Raw genomic sequence first — 14,577 nt, 5'->3', positions numbered from 1 at the left:
TGGATGTGAGTTCAGGAAGGTATTTTATTTATGGAATTGCTCAAGAATATGATAGTGAATAACGTACTCACAACTTGAATTTCCCATTGCGTTTTTAATAACAAATGTTTAAATGAAAAAAGTGTCAAAATTGACCTATTGTTCAACACTTTTTCTCATTTTACTAATTCGTAAACTATGAAAGATACGATAAAATGCATGGGAACAATATTGTAGAGCAAATTTATTGCTATTATATGCCAGTTTAAATTTGCAAAATTCAATTTGACAGGGCTGCAGCTGCGGAATAAACAAAAAACAGCACGAAAAAGTAGCTAATTCTCGTACTCGGATTTTAAATTGGCAATATGAATGGACATGACGATTATTTATTATTTAGAAACTTCAATCTTTCATTAACAAAATAATTGAAAATCCATTCGATAATCTTTATAATTGTTCCTTTATTGCATTAATTAATTAACAAAATTGAAATTAGAGAAGCTTGTTTGCATCAACACTGCCATGGAAATAAGCCATTAACACCTGTCGTGATTTTTTTACATCTACTTAAAGGTTCAAATGACCATATGCCGTGATCTAATTGACACTTTTTTAATATTAACCTACTCAATTGATTTTTTAAACAAGAGCTCTGATTTTTACCTTGATTGCAAATTAAATATTACCGTGATCGTTTTCTCAAATTTCAATCTAAATAACGCGTTGCAAAGTACTCAAAGAAAGGTAACTTTTGATATCTTAATCGTTGAATTTCAATTATTCTATCAAGAGTTACATAGCAGCAAATTTAAGTAGCTGTACGCGGCTATCGAGCAACGATTTCGCGAAAAAAAAAAACCGACATATTGTTTGCTCTAATACTTTATGTATCTTTTAAAATAAAATACGTCGGTTGTATTATTTTTTCACAATTAAATAAAAACGAAAAGTCAACGCACGCGAAATCCATTTTCCGGTATTGGAGTAGCAGTAGTGAGGGAAACCGGCGCAACAACAACAAATTTGATCAGCGAGCTAAGACTCACCGTAAGCTCTACACATAGACTTTTCATGACTTCTAACAACCAATTCCTACATTTTTCTTTAATTTAATACAGCGAATCTCAAGAAATTTAAACATCAAATTTTTTTTATTCCATTGTTAAAAGTTTATGAGTTGTAGTTGTTATTACGAATATGTTTTTTTTTCTTTGCAAAAAATGACATTGTTTATTGGTATAACGCATATGTACGTAAATATTGTCGAGAAAGGATTTGAAAAATGTTTTTGGAGAGGAGAAAGGTGGCGCATAAGAATGCCGGTTAAGTACGGTGACCTATAGTTAACTACCGAATTGTATAAGACTATAGCTAGATGTATTTCTACGGAGGGTCATTTTAGTTTAGGATTTGGCAAGAGAAACAGTGAGAAATACCGTTCTACAAAGAATAAATAATCATTATGTCCATTGATATTGATAATTTGAGATCCGAGTACGAAAATTAGTTACTTTTTCGTGCTTATTTTAATTCTACCACTGCAGTCAAGGAAAATTCAATTTTATCGTATCTTTCGTAGTTTACGAGTAAAATAAAAAAATATATTGAAAAATAGGTCATTTTTTGGCACTTACGATTCCATCAATAAAATACCTTCCTCAACTCACATTCATGATTTGGATATTTTTCTGCTAATTCGAGTGGACTTTAAAGCTGTATACAGCTTAATACGCAGTGAGATACATTATTGATTATTTTCATTGTTGATTGTACAAATAGTTATCGGTGATTTATTACAACACTAGAAAAAATAAATTCACTTTTTCATTCTTCAAATATTTTCTCATGAAAAGTAGGTAATTCTTTCAATAATACAATTTAAATAGCTAACAATAATGAACATTGAAATTGAGTTCTTTAGAATACATTTCGCTTATTTATCATATGTAGAGATGCGAATTGACCTACTAGATGATAACATGCAATTAAATATCCATTTATTATTAGCACGCCTTAGTTGGAAAGTTTTATGGAATTATTTTCGATAAATTCTAATTTATTTGCACATTTTTCTATATAAGTAAAACTGTTATTTACGTGATTGCGCAATAAAATAAAAGTTGATATGATATATTTATATGTAGCTTTTTTCACGAATGCTGACGATTTTTTTAATATAATACAGTGCGACAAAATAAATACCAAAATAATACTTGTTCAACAATACAATCCACAAATCCAAAGAAAATCGTATTATTTTTATGAATTTTGTGTAAAAGAAACAATGAGTTTGCAATTATTGATAAAATTTATATGCGCATTTAACAATTCTAATAATAATTTGAATAACGTACGAGATTTTTCTACAGCATTCGCCAGTGTTTCAAATACGTTTTAAATTTTAAACTTTATTATTTTTTTAATTGAATTGAATTTAAATCCAGGGATCGACTGGTACGGAAGGACTGTGGTTGTTTTCTGATAAGCCATTTAAAGACAAGGAAACTACAATTGTTAAAGCATAAGGTTTCGAACCATTCATAGTAGCAAGTTTGAAAAGAAAAGATAATAAAGAAAAATCACTAAGAGAAATGAAGCGAGTTAAAAAGAGGTTAACGAGATAGAGGTACATCATTCTTGCCAATCTTATTGTGTCAACGAACAAACACTTAATGTATTCTACGCAGCTCATCGGGTGCACGAAATTTCGATTTTTAAAATCTTGGTTTTTTTGCGGTGGCAATGCATCCGATGAATTCAGATAGCATCTGATAAAACATAATATTAATAATAGTACAGGCAAAGTTCAATTGGTACAAAAAGCGGTAACCGAAGAACGCATTGTAGCAATAGTGAAAAGTCGATAAATATATCGAAGAAAATGTCAACAAAATTTGGTATAAAGAAATTACAGCTCGCATAAATGGTAGCTTTTAATTTTAAACTTAACTGCTTTTAATGCTCGTTATCATGCTAGTTGTATGAGCAGATTTTATACTTTGAGAACAAGTAATACTCGTATACTTCGTCAACTACACAATTGCTTAAGTTTATAATGAATTTTGTAGAAGACAATGCAGAACAATGTCAATTTTCGTTGAAACAATTCATTATAGAGTATAACAAAGAATTGAAATCTGAAGAAACACTTGATCTACGAACAATAAGAGATAGAGTAGAAACATATTTTGGCAATGATATATCTGTTTATAGTTACAAAGACGATGAATCGACGCAATAAATAAAACGCAAGGTACTTTCTAATTTAAAAAAGAAATAGCAACAAGTGCAGCTGAACTTAAATCAAATGAAACGCGTGGTAAATATTAAAAAATTGACGAATTGAAATTCTAATTTAGAAGTTGTAATCAAAACTTATAAGAAAAAATTAAAAACAGAAAAAGTAGGACAATAGAATATTGATGTTTACTCACTGTTTAGTTGCATCGATGAGATCATGCACATTTCTATCTCCGCTTATGCTGGGCCTATCTACATCGATGCGTAAAAAGCGTGCATCCAATAGAAGCCCGGGAGATGGCGTCATCTGCCGAGCCCCTACCGCCATAAACTTTTAACAGTTTATTTATAAAAATTGCTTAAGCGATAGTTAATATTGTATCTAACTACTCGAAATTAAAAAAAATGATAAAAACCGATAACATTCTATGCAGTAGTTGCCGAGAAAATGAAAAATTTTCGCTTGATTCCAATTTTAAGACGTGGTACAATTTTGTTAACAGCTACGCTGCAGCCTCCATTCGCTCTTTCCCAGGGACGCGCAGTTCCGCCCAGAGCTACAGCTACTCTTGCGTTAGATGGTGAATTCAAGGACTACGGTTTAATACGATTAATGGCATGATTTTTTTCTGTAACTTCAACTCTCGCTTGAAATGTTGATGAAAACTGCATCGCAAAAAGTTAATATTTCAAGTCATGGGAATGTAGTTTTTAAAAAATCATATTTTTGTTCGTATTGCACTTAGAGAGTACATTTTTTTTAACAATTCGTCAAAAATTTCAAACTTTATCACGGTATTTTTCAACGATAATAATCGCGTTTCCAACGGAAGACGTTAATAAAGCCAGTTATAGCACTAACATTAAAGCTATTTTCCAGTAATTTGCAAATACAAAATGACCAAGAAAATAAGTAATTAACTTTTAAAGAAGTTTGAAATTGAATAGCAATTGCTTTTGTTTGAAAGGTTTTAAATATTTTTTGTCGCAATTTGGACCGAGTTTTTATGTTATGAAAGCGTACACTTTACATATATTAGTTGAATAAAAAAAAACTCATGTTGGTGGTTTTTTTGCGATAGCTTGAAAATGATTCCATCGATGTTGACGTATTTATTCGATCAATCGTGAAAATGATGTGGTCGTGAAAACAAATGTTTCTAACGGAAATATGAAAAAACCGAAGCTTTCACCCTTTTTACGCTGACAAAAAATGGACGTGAAAATTTTGTTCTCTAGGACAAATCGTAATCTTATCGCATCACGATTCACAGCTTTTCACGCAATAATATTGTCAATATGAATGTATGTTTATTTTGAAGTGTTTTTAGGTAAATATTTTGGACTAATAACGTGCGACTTTGATCGTCGGAAAGAGCCCGACGCGCGGCTTGGCACTTTTGGCAGCCCCGTCGATCGGATCAGCTGCGTCTCCTCGAGCTGAAAAACGACAGTGGCGCCATGCTCAACGTCACGACGCCACGACACCATGTGCTACGTACAGCAGAGACGGAGAGAACGGGGTGCGACGATTGACCAAGAGCCCAAGAAGGAACGCACGCACGCACGGGGAAAAATCGATAAGTGCAGCTAGGCCGACAAAGAGCCATTGCTGTCGGCGCGCTTCCGAGCGCGACGAGCAGGAAAGAGAGCCAGGCAACAGACCTTTTATTTGCTCGAAATGCTCGATGCCTGACTCAGCCTATTCCATATTGAACGACTCTTGGTGCGATGTTTCGCTCATGTTTTCCTGCACTGACGCGCTAGTCGAGTCGAAGAAAGAGCCAACCGCGGCCGCGTTCGCTTCGCCAGCAAGGCAGCCTTCTCTCGCTCACTCACAGCCCAAAGCGTACCTCAACTGGACGCGATCAAGAGATAGCAGCTTGGTCGACGTGCTGTGCAGCGAGATTCCGGCTTCCGAAAGCTCATTCGCGCTACCCCATCGACAGAACGCCCAAGTACGCAGATTAACGAGCGCTGCATCTCGATCTCCTCACTCACATTCTCACGGCAAGAGCCCGCCGTCCAAATCCGTTCCAGAGGCACGCTGGTCGCCGACCTCTCACTTATTCGTCTTTCATCGACAGACTTGCTGCATTCCGCGGCAATTTGGAGGCGTATTTTTAGCCGCGCGCCAGACGGAGAAGCAAGGAAAGACAGAGAGCGACTCGACTCGACTCGCCTCGCCAAAGTTACGGCGGCCGTACAACGACACCCCAAATGAACATTGCGGGCAAACGAAGACGGCGTGCGGAGATAAGGATGGGGAAGGAGACCGCTGGGGAAGCTGCCGCTGGCCTCTTGCCTGAACAGCACGGCACGCACGGACGCGCGCGTGCGTGCCGGGCCGCACGTATACCAGCGCGGCAGCCGCGCTCCGCCCTCGCCTGCGATCGCATCGCAACTGCTCGAGGAAGCTTCTCTCGGCACGCGCAGACCGAAGGCCCGGTCCCCGTGTGTGCGCCGCACACGTGGACTCGACCGTCGTTGGAGGCCGTCCCGCGGCGTTACTTTATTAAACGCGGAGCGGCGTTCGGCGCGACAGCCGAGTCTTGTCTGTGCCTCGTCGGCCCGTCGGCCCTTCGGCCCTTCGCCCCTTCGTTCCGACCGAGACCTCCTATACCGACTGGCAAGCGGCGACGATGCCTGCTCTCTCAGCCTTGCTTTCGATTCACCATTTCATTTGGCGCGTCGTCGATGTTGGTAAATTTCATGACCGTTAGCCAGCTCGGTACGACCAGCCAAAGTCGACATCGAGAGAAGCTAGTCGGCGAATATTTTCCACGGATAAATATTGACGAGCGGCGGTCTCGAGAACCGCGAGTGCGAGCAACACGTCGATCGAGCGACTTTCATTGTGCTACCTAGAAATCTTCTGATCGCGAGGCCCTTAAACGCTGAAACCGACAACTAACTTGGACGAGATAAAAAGTTGGCTGATTGTCTGTAACGAGGGCCCCACGGCTCCGCGCACGAGAAAGGTTTGCGAAGAATGACGCTAGTTTTGAGACGACGCTCGCGTCGAGGTCTGTGCGACGGGCGCTCGCTCGACACACAATTTACGCCGTGCCTATAGGCACAGGCTGGAGAAAGCATCCGATAGGTCCTGAGCGCACGCCACCAAATTGGCATTTCAGTCGGGATAATAAGCAGCGAACCGGCTACTGCCAGGCAGTGCGGTCTCGTGTTTGATCGTGTTCGCTTGTGTTTGTTTCTCGCGCCTCTGAACTAGCGCAAGCGAGAGTTTGTCTTTTGAATTCGTTTGATCGGCAGCTCCTGTCCAGCGTTTCCACGACTCCGGAGAGCACTCGCTTGTCCGTTTGCTCGGAAGGAGCCGCGCGCGAGAGGCGCGAGAGTCGCGAGAGGCGTGATTGCGGTGCTCGCATTCCGCAGAGCGGCAAGAAGCTGGAGCGCGAAAGGCGTTTGGCAAAGCGCTCTTGATGCAGCGTCGGCGTTGCGTGCGCACTATCGCTTACGCAAAAGTCGATCTGGCCGAAAACCGCGCGCGAGCCGATGGCGAACCGGACTCTCGTCCGAGCGAGGCGGAGAGAGGGAACGCACGAAAGGAAAGACAGAGCCGGTAGGACCCGTTTTTTCTCGGCTCCTTCGACAATCCGTCCGCTGCCTCGAACGGAGACGAGGCAGCAGCAGCTCCTGCCTCTTTGTGTTCTTCTCTCGTTTTCCCAGAGCGCCCCACTTGCCCGACTGCGGCCGGATTCTTTGTCGCGCTTTTATTGACTTTCGGCTTGATCGAACGCACCAACTCTGTAAAGTTTCGAAAGCCGGGCACCAGAGTAGCGGCAGCTCACTACGCGGAGCGCTTCCTCCGGAGAGAGAACGTGCAGTGTCTCCCAACCCAACCCACTCTCGGCAAGCAGCAGCCGGGCCGTTCTTCCTTTGTTCGGCCCGCTGCGTTTTTCTGACTGAGTGCTGGCTCCGCCGATAGGTCGACAGTCCACTTCCATTACAACGGAATCGGAGTGACGCTCTGTGCGCCGTTGCGGCCGAATCTCGTTCCGACCTCTGCTCTCTCTCTCTCTCTCTCTCTCTCTCTCTCTCTCTCTCTCTCTCTCTCTCTCTCTCTCTCTCTCTCTCTCTCTCTTCCTTTTCGCTGCTGCGTTAAAATTGTCGACAACGCTAGCGCGAGCCGACCTCGATCGATTCCCGTGGATCACGCGAGCGACCTTAAGCAGCTCGCGCGCCCGCGAGTAATCAGGTCGATAAGTGTCAGGAAAGCGACTTGAGCGAAAGTCGATCAGACGAGTATTCGATAATACGCTGCTTTGTGCTTGTCAAGATTGCACCTGCTTCGGAAAAGTCGCAACCATTTATGAAACTGTTGTTGACCGGTTTTGGTCATGTCCAAAGTATCGTTGGCATTAGCGTCCAAACAATGAAAAGGCCAACTCTAGGTTAAACGTGTTGACGAGCTCGTGAGAAAACAGGGGAAATTGACGTCGTGTCCTTCCGATTGCACGCAAGACTGTCCATATGCTTGTTCCGAGCGCCGTCGGCTCACCAACGGCACCAGATGGCTGTCGATGCACGACTCTGTGTTTTGGCAACTGCTTTAGGACGAAACACCTGTCTGACTACGTTCGCGGAGGCTTCCAAGATTTCAATAGGCAGAGCCCGTCAGGAATAGTTGACAACGTATGTCAACATGACCGATCGCACTTGCAAAATTCTGCTTTTTCGGTTGATCAAAATTCTATGAGAAAATCCCGACTGTTTAATCTTATTGCGTAACGCGACAACGACGCACGACCCCGATGCCGAGCGCTAGCCTCGTGAAAAGCCGAGACACCCGAGAGAATCCTTCTCCTTTTTCTCCCAGCCAGCGGCAAAAAATCTTTTCTTGCGGTATCTATTTTCTTTACTTCTTTTTGGAATTCGCACACGTCACCGCGTCAGCTTATTTTTCACGGCACGGACGCGTTTCTTTATTTATAACAATGCAATCATTGCCTGGCAAAGTAGTCGCGGATATGGACGTTTGCCCGAGCAACGAAAAATGGCACGCGTGGCTCCGACAGCGCCTTCTCAACTTGCAATTCCGAGTGCTCTTTCATTCGCGCCGTTGCGTTTTTTCATCCTTCCGAGAAATCATCAGTGCCTCCGCGAGACGCTTTCCCGTCCATTCAGGATACACGCGATATTGCAATTATGATTTTCGCGCGCAGGTACTCAGCGAACACCGCTGCGAAGCGACTGTGACTCAACGCGTGCTTGCGAGTTCATTCCGAAGGAAGATGCCGACCGTCCCTTTCCTTCAAGGCTCGGATCGAAAATGTTCTTCAGCCGTGTTCTCGCGCTCAAGCTAATGGATCACCGAGCTGTTGCCAAGCGGAAACCGCTGATCGTCGCGGGCCCAACTTTTCTCTCCCTCTCTCGTGCTTCCCAGCCCGTGTTGCCGGCGCGCACCAAATGCGCGCTACTTCAAAACGCACCGTTCGGCAATCGCGCAAGGGCGTCCAAAGGGGCATCCGTCTTGCTCTGCTTAACGGACGGGTAACTTATAGAAAGTGGGAAAGTCAAAGTCATCTCCTGCGAAGAGGACCTAACTGCGATTTAATAATTGCGACGAGAGAGACAGGAGAGAGACGAATGTGCGGCTATCGCTGTGTTTCTCGTTGAAAGTCGACCGAAGCGATTGATTTACCAACGACTTTTGCAGCGCCCCGATAGCTTCTCTCCAATAATTGCCTGGCGTACAATGGCTGCATATCAACACTTGGAGATCTCGAAAAAAGAGCAGCTAGTCAGCGCCAACAATTACCGCTTACATAATCTTCTCTGCTTCGCCCGCATTTCTCATAAGCTCGGCGAGCAACGGAGCCGCCACCGCCGCCGCCGCACAGCCTCAACTTGGATTCCATTGCTTTGTCCTAATCTGCTGGAAATCGACTCCATTGATAGTTCTTTCGCGCACAACTATAGACGCGTGGGAGCGTCGGTCCGAGTGTACGCCGAGGAGCGACGCGGCTGGAAAAACAAAGGACGTATGTCGAGCGAGCACAAAGGAACGATCTTTACGAGAGAAAGCTGCTAATTAACATGTCCGCAGCTCGTGACCGAGGTTCACGATTGTTATTATTGTTGGAAATATGCTCGCAAGGCGTCCAGTCACGCAACCTCGATGTCGCGTAGGCTGCGAATAAAGACCAGGCTAATGTTACATCTGTCGGGAGGGCAATCGGAAACGTCAGAAATCTGGCCTTTCAGATCAGCAGAGCCAAGCTTGCAGGTGTCGTGTCAGCTCGCGACTGCGTCGTACTCGTCCGTTTTCTTATTTCAGCTAAGCCGCCGATGAATATGTCCTCAGATATTTGCTGTTGTTTGCTTGGCTCTGCCGGTTGCGTTGCGGCGAGTCAAGAAAGCAATGGTCGAGCAAGCCCGAAAAAAGAAACGAACGCCAGGAGCGTGTAGCTCTTTAAACGGGGAATATGCCCGTATGCCAGCGTGAGAAAACAAACGGAACGGAGAAACGGCAACGCCGCGCTCGACGATTCGGCAGCGCCGCAGCCAGTCGCAGCCAGTCGCAGCTACCGCCGCGGCCGGCCGCGGAGTTTTGTTTCGCTCGAGCTCCCTTCCCTCCCCCTTCTCTACCTTTTCTCACCCCCTCCTTGCGCCATCTGCCCCCTTCTCTCGCCCTTCTCGCGCGGGCGCTCGCTCTCTCTCTCTCTCTCTCTCTCTCTCTCTCTCTCTCTCTCTCTCTCTCTCTCTCTCTCTCACTCTCTCTCTCTCTCTCTCTCTCTCTCTCTCTCTCTCTCTTTCTTTCTCTCTCTCAGCGCTCGGAGAAATTGCACTTTTACGCTTACGTGTACACAGGCCTTCGTTGCCGAAACTGATGCCCGTCGTACGTGCCCTTCGCGCCGCTTGCGGCAAGCAACAGCATCGCAACATGGCGACCGAGGCGCACCATCGCTAATCACCTCCGGCAAAAGACATCGAGACCAGCTGTTTTTGCTTATTGCCTCTTCAACTTCTCAGCAGACCGATAGAACTACGTTGTCACTTGGATTACTCCTACTACATATATCGCTCTGACGCTCGTTCTGGCGTGGCATCTTATGCCTACTCGGCTGAAAATAAAACCTTGGCGCACTCTCGGCGCGACTGATAAGTTTAGCCACAAAATGAAGGCAGTTGTAAGCACCAGGACTATATGAACTACTCGGGGAAAGCCGTGTACGATTTACGAGTCCAAGCTCCGAATCGTCGAGGTCAGAGTTTTCTGTCATTCGCTGGTTCGCCGGGAAGTGTAGCTGCGCGCTCGCTGCGTGGATAAAGGTCGATAAACCATGACCCGTCACAATGTCCGTTGGCCTTTAAATCCGCTTCGTTGCAAAATCAATAGCCGTCGCCTTCGAGCTCTCGCTTCTTTTTCTTCGCTCGATATGCGACAGGTATAGATTTGTTGGTTACTCGGCAAGCCAGATAAGCTAGATTAGACACATCAAACGTAGCCGTGCATACGAAAGAAAGAGTGCGCTTAGATCAACGTTTCCCGGAGAGTATGAGACAAGGACTTGTAGATCGACGTATAGTGGAGGCGTGGCGCATGCGGGTCCCAAGGGCCCTTTGTTTGCCCCTTTACAGACTGCTGCGGGCCGGAGGAGAGTAGGGGTGGGGTAGCCGTCCTTGGTTGGCTTGTGTCTCTTATTTTTGTCTTGTCGTTGTTGGCTCGTCGGGGTCTCCCGACCAAAACTTATCTAGGAAGGCAAAAATCTGGTCCGGACGGGATTTTTCTTTCTTGGTTTTCAGGGACTAGCAAATATCTTTTTCAAGCCTTGGCGTAATGCCGGCGACTCATTATTTTTCCAAATGCGGATGGCCAAACGTTCGTAGACTGGAAAAATACTCCTTTGTTCGTTCATCATTTGGAAAGAGGCGCAAAGAGGAACAAAGAGAGCCAAGAAAAAATATGATTGCTCTACATAATTCATTGCATCAACAGTTGTTTTGTTCAACGCGCTTCGTTTTGCCAGGCAGCGCGTTGCTCGGCAATACCGTGTTTTTGTGCCTTTTTTTCGCTGTCTAATTTATTTTTAATCTTTATTTATAAGCTATGCGAGCCTTGATAAAAGTATAATCACAGCAACCAGTTTCTTTTTTGTTTTACCGCGCAACGTTGCAATGCTCAAATTAACATCCGGTCCTTCTTTTCGCGGACGCAAATATTTATTTTTAATTTCGCACACGCGGTCAAACAAGTAGATAACGATGTTTGGTGTTTGAATGCGACTTGTTGAACAGAAATATACGCTACCGGTAAATATTTTGGATGAGCCGCGGTAACAGCGCTTATTCGCGCACGCATTACAGTCGATTGTTTGTTCGCACATCGAGCAACGAAAAATTAACGAAAACCTACCGAACATCGTGCCGAAGGCAATTGATTTTCCAATGAGTACACGAAGCGAAGATAAGGAGGACGGAATAAAGAAAGCACAGTTACGCTCGGCCGCGCGCTTTTCAATGGATTTGTATTACTAAAATTATTAACGGACCGCTGATAACAAGACGAAGGTTCATGAATGAACACTTGTCAAAGAGAGGCCAAGTACAAAGAGGTCGAGCAAAGATAATACAAAGGAGCACGGCGGAGCAGAGCAAATAAAGTAAAAAAATCAAGTTCGCTCGTAAACAAGATCAAACGATGGCACAGAGTGTCAACAGCAGTCCGCCGAGCTTCAGCCGAGCCGTTGCTCGGTTGCAACATGCTCGTCGCTGCAATTCTCGCGTCCATATTCGCCAAAACAAAGCTGCCCGTGCGCATGGCCAACGGCCCTACGATCAATCTACGACTGGCCGTCTCTGGAACTTTCTAAAAAGAGGCAGCCACGTAAAAAGCCACTTACGTGTGCGCTCACACCGACAGAGTTTACAAATTACGGTAGCCCGCAGCAGCATTCGTCTCTCCAAGGCTTCTCTCTTTCTCCGCGGAGAGGAGCAGTGGCGGAGACTGTAATCAGCGCCAGCGCCAGCGAGGGCAGAGAGAGACAGAGAGAGAGAGAGAGAGAGAAACGAGAGGCGCGTGCGTACATACACGCACGCGTAAATCTGTCGTGAAGGAGGCAGTCGCTGACGCAACATCGTTGAACGACGAACCCGACGACACTCGAGCGATTCAATCGTTGCACGCGCGACGATAATCGGAGAGGGAGAGAAACACAAGGGCTTCCAATCGAAACGAATGTTTTTCGTCGAGTTGCCTTTGGATCTAACGAAGTCATTGAAAAGAGCTCCTATATTCGAACGGCGGGGGCTCCGCAGCATTCGCGATGTATGTACGGAGCCGTGTGAACGTTGGCGAGATCGCGCGACCGCCTCGACATCTCAGATATGTACATTCGATCTATTCTATATTACAAGGTTAAATCGCCGTGCGCCTTCTTCACAAAAGCGCAGAAAACAGCAGCCTAGGTAAAAAAGCAACTTGCAGTCGTAGACGCTACTCGGCACGGACCTCCGTATGTGGACGGAGCTCGCTGCCGAAACGCGACTCTCGCGGTAGCGGGCCCGTCGAACCGGACGCTCCCTCCACTAGCTATGCCAAATCATCACAAAGGTCGCCAACCAACGCACACCTGCATTTAAAAACGTCTTTTCTGTGCACCATCCGTCGTATTTTCCTTACTCGACTTGTGACCCCCCCCCCCTCCCGCCGGCCACCGCCCCCCTCGCCTTTCCCATCAAACGATCGTCGGACGCAAATTTCTTCGTCACTTTCTCGTTTTACGAATCTGCGTGCAAGAAAGGTGGGGGGGGGGGGGGGGGCTACCAAAGTTTCAAAAGTTCTCAATACGATCTTATAATAAAGTTCCTTATATCTTCGTTTACATTTTAGGATTTAGGTTCTTTTTGCAACCAGAGGACTAATTTGGTTCCAAAGCGCATAGGGACAGCACCCGACAACACGCCAGCTACCGCGTTTCCGAGAAGCATCGCACTGCACGCTGGTTTTTAGATGCGAGTGAGCTTATATACTGATAGACGATATTTACAGCCGCTTAAGAGTCGTGAAGAGATGTCGTAGCCACCTAACGAATCAAAACGTTACTAGACTTGTGGCACAAAAATTTTAATTACGAGTTGGAACAAAATCTTGACTTGCACGTTATTGCCTAATATCATTACTGACATCGATGCGATTACGAATGAATATGCTATAGAATTAATTTTTTTTTTCTTATGTTCAATAAATATCAATGTAGGTTACACTGAATTCAAGCTTGAAAACATTACAATAACATTGTCAAAAAATAACGAATAATGTAGATGTCGTCAGACGACAGGCATAATACTGACGGTCGGCCATGAAGAGAGCGACACAACCAACACGAGGTTAAAACACCGATCAGTAAAAATGGAACTTGTAAAATGTTAATGGCCATAGAGAATATTTGGCGGCCCTGCCCTAACTCATCATCTCATACGCCCAATATTCTTGAAATATAATCTTCAATTATTATCGCTTCGATAGCTGATTATCAACACGACTCCGGCTGCACAATCATCACTCGACACAAAAACCCACATGATAAAATAGCATACTGCTCGAAAACCGCTGAAAATTCAATTTGATCCATCGTGAAATCTTCGTGACAGCATTTAATTTAACCAACGCTCGATAAACGTAGTGTAAACAATCAGGAGAAAAATCTTGACGACGCTTTGATACCACCGTCGCGAAGAAGGCCTTGAAAGTATTATAAGGCTTCGGCATACATGCTGTATTCATGCTGCCTTCTCTCCCGCGCAGCGGACCGCCTCGCAAGCGCCTATCGGACGGATACACTTTTAAAAAATTCGCCGATAGACCAACCGGCGCAGCCAGCACGCACAAGATTTTTCAACCACCCATTTTTATAACCTTCTTTGAACAAGCTAATCTTCATCCTCGCGTTATCATTCAATAACATTACTTGTCGCTTGACTAACCTTTGCTGCGGATGCACAATGCAACGACTTTCGGCGTCTTGTCCGATGGAGGAAGAAAAATTCTCGCGACGTGTATGTGCTTGATAATCAATAATTAAGTTGGAAACTTGCACTTCGAGCACTGACAGGCTTTTTACCTGCACATGATTTCACTACAAACACACAAACACAATACACCAAACACAACCCCGAACGCCGATGTAATAAATAAGTCGGAAGAAAAGGCGCGGAAGGTGTGCGACCCACGCGGGCGCTACCGAGGTAATTTTGGTACGTTGATAGTAGTATAGTCGCTACGGCGGGAGACGTGTCGACTGTCGGCGATTTGCTCGTCTCGCATCGAGTCGCCTCGCAATGCACACGACACAGGATTGGTGTGCTGCGGGCTGGTGGGCACACAAATACACT

At 45.0% G+C, this 14,577-nt stretch overlaps 1 protein-coding gene across 3 annotated transcripts in view; it reads right to left on the bottom strand.

Annotated features, from left to right (window-relative positions):
* LOC131671996 (inositol-pentakisphosphate 2-kinase) overlaps nucleotides 1-14,510 on the bottom strand; it is a 36,335-nt gene extending 21,825 nt beyond the window's left edge. For all 3 annotated transcript variants that reach the window (XM_058948882.1, XM_058948883.1, XM_058948884.1), the window contains exon 1: nucleotides 14,170-14,510. The gene's annotated coding sequence lies outside the window, so the exon portion shown is untranslated. The remainder of the gene's footprint in view (nucleotides 1-14,169) is intronic.
* Nucleotides 14,511-14,577: the final 67 nt, after the last annotated feature.

Source organism: Phymastichus coffea, unplaced genomic scaffold (genome assembly GCF_024137745.1).
Source record: "Phymastichus coffea isolate CEN01 unplaced genomic scaffold, Cenicafe_Pcof_1.1 PCOF00140, whole genome shotgun sequence".
In the NCBI taxonomy this organism is placed as follows: Eukaryota; Metazoa; Arthropoda; class Insecta; order Hymenoptera; family Eulophidae; genus Phymastichus; species Phymastichus coffea.
The sequence above is the reverse complement of the archived record's forward strand: the minus strand, read 5'-3'. Positions and strand labels throughout refer to the sequence as shown.